Raw genomic sequence first — 2,731 nt, 5'->3', positions numbered from 1 at the left:
CCAGACCCCCCCCCTTCCCCGCCCTCTAGCCCCCCCCCCCGCCTGCAACTGGGACAGCAGCCCCGGGAGAGGAGTCCCCACCGGGCCCCGGGCCACGCTCTCGACAGCCTCCTCCCCTTTACGCTGCACTGTTAATGAAGGAGGAGGGAGGAGGGAGGAGGGAGGAGGGAGGGAGGACTTTTCCACTCCAGTGTCCAAGGCTATGGAGAGAACCACAGCCTTGCTTAACACCCAGCTCATTAGGACTATTAGATGTTTCTGTGCATCACTGACTTAAAAAAGCAGTACAGTTACACCTGATCCCTTCCAGTCTTCTGAAAGAAATGTGTCATGAATTGTTATGTCACGTTTTAGCAAGGGCCACAATATCTGGCCAACATTAGCATATACGTTCCTGATGCAAGTGCCTTCACATCTTTTAAATATAAGCCAGTATCTCTGATTAGAGTTAATATTAATTAATGATGCACATTAAAGGTGGTGATGAATACAGAGAGTTCATTACAACATTCTGTTTTTGCATATGTCTGAAAATTTCCCCAAAGTTTTAAAATAAAATTGAAGATTCATATTTTAACTTTATTAAGTATAATGCTCATGTAATAGAAACTCACACAATTCCCATTTATGCATGTTTCAGAATCCTTAGTATAAAACGGCTTTCCATCACCCTTACTATTAGCAACTTTTTAAAAAAATGCTTACTTAAAAATCTACATGAGGGGCTTCCCTGGTGGCACAGTGGTTAAGAATTGCCTGCCAATGCAGTGGACACGGCTTCGAGCCCTGGTCCAGGAAGATCCCACATGCTGTGGAGCAAATAAGCCCGTGCGCCACAACTACTGAGCCTGCGTTCTAGAGCCCGCGAGCCACAACTACTGAGCCTGCATGCTACAACTACTGAAGCCCGTGTGCTACAACTACTGAAGCCTGCGCACCTAGAGCCTGTGCTCTGTAACAAGAGAAGCCACCGCAATGAGAAGCCCACGCACCGCAACAGAGAGTAGTCCCCACTCGCCACGACGAGAGAAAGCCCGTGTGCAGCAACGAAGACGCAATGCAGCCAAAAATAAATAAATTAAAAAACAAAATCTATGTGAAGACACAGTACTGCACCTTCTGACCCTAGCAGAAAGGAAGAGGCTGACAGCAACGAGCTGAGAAAGTCAAAGGACATTCACCCACAGGAAAACAAGCTGTATCAGCTGTGCCTCTACGTTCTGTGTATACAGCAGTAAATGAAAGAAATACCCCCATTCTCTTTGAGCTGCAATATTACAAAATGGGCAATGATGTGGGGAGGACTGAGAACTCTGAAAACTGGCAAACTTTTACTGTAAATGTTTACTTTTAATAGTTATTACCTTTTGTGAAATATCTCAAAAGGTCACGCACTAGTGAACACCAGAACCTTACATGCTGCGTACCACCTCGTTCTCTATCAGCCTATGGTTCTATTATTTGGCCGATTTAAAGGACAAGGAAATGGAGGTAGAGAAGTTAACAAACTAGCCCAAGACCAGAGAGTCAGAGTCTGACTCCAAGGCCATGCCCTTCACAACTGCACTGCCAGTGGTTATTCAACATCCCAACTAAGTAAGGCAACATCATCTTATGACCCATACTTTGAAAACCAGTACGCTGCTACTCAAAGTGGGGCCCAGGGACCACCAGCACGGCACCACCTGAGAGCCTGCTAGAAATGCAAGATCTGATGCCCCACCCTAGACAGACTGAGTTAGAACCTAAAACCTAACGAGATCCCTGGGTGATGTGTGTGCCTGTTCAAGTTTGAGAAGCCCTGATCCAGAGCACGCACACACTGGATTTTGAGGTAGTTTATCAGTTCAACATTCCCTGGTACAGTTAAATTGAGCTGTCACCTCTTCTGCTTGCTCTCTGATCCCGAAATGAAGCAGAGGAGGGCTGGCAGGCGACTCCACAGGTGGCCACGAAGAGGACTGACATGACCAGCCCCTGTCTGTGGCCCCAACCTCTCCCCTCTCCACCCTCAGTCCCATTTACCACCCTGTCTTTTGGACAAGGCCCCTGCAGCCAGGCTGCACTTACTGAGCCAGCTGAACGCTTCTTCCCAGAGCAGCAGGCTACAGACACCGCTAAGTGCGCATGCCCCCAGTTCCTTGAATCGCGCCCAGCATCCGGGGCGCCCTGCAGCAGAAAGGGGCAGTGGGGGCTGCTGCAGCACGTGCTCTTATCCTAATGCTCTGTGAGCTACAAAGAGAGCTTCCGACACAGCCCCAGCACTAATAATCCTCTTACCAATTCACAGCGAATACTCAGTGAATGGATGGAATATCCTTTTGTGACATTTTCTTAAATCCGTGGTTTCTGCTACCTCTCTCGACGCTAGAATCCAACGTACGGTGCAGTAAACCAATCCCTGCACGTTCCCACCAACATGTAGCTTTGCCTGTGCTTTCCTTCCTCCTAGAACACTCTCCCCTCCTCCTCCCCCTCCCCGCCAGGCTCCTTCTGTTGACCCCTGGGGATGGGGTGGCAGCGTCCTGCAGTCCCCCGCAGCTCTGCCCAGCACCTGCTAAACATGGCACTGCCGCTGCCTGGTCGCTGGACTACGACCCACTCAGGGCAGGGACTCAGCGCATGCTGAGCGTTCTCCCCAGATGCCAGTTCCATCAGCAGATCTGTGAGCGCCCCGCAGCCTGCCCTCCCCATCCGCACCCTGACAGCCACAGCCTGCGACCCACACCCA

This window comes from Lipotes vexillifer, unplaced genomic scaffold (assembly GCF_000442215.2).
Source record: "Lipotes vexillifer unplaced genomic scaffold, Lipotes_vexillifer_v1.1 scaffold394, whole genome shotgun sequence".
In the NCBI taxonomy this organism is placed as follows: Eukaryota; Metazoa; Chordata; class Mammalia; order Artiodactyla; family Lipotidae; genus Lipotes; species Lipotes vexillifer.
The sequence above is the reverse complement of the archived record's forward strand: the minus strand, read 5'-3'. Positions refer to the sequence as shown.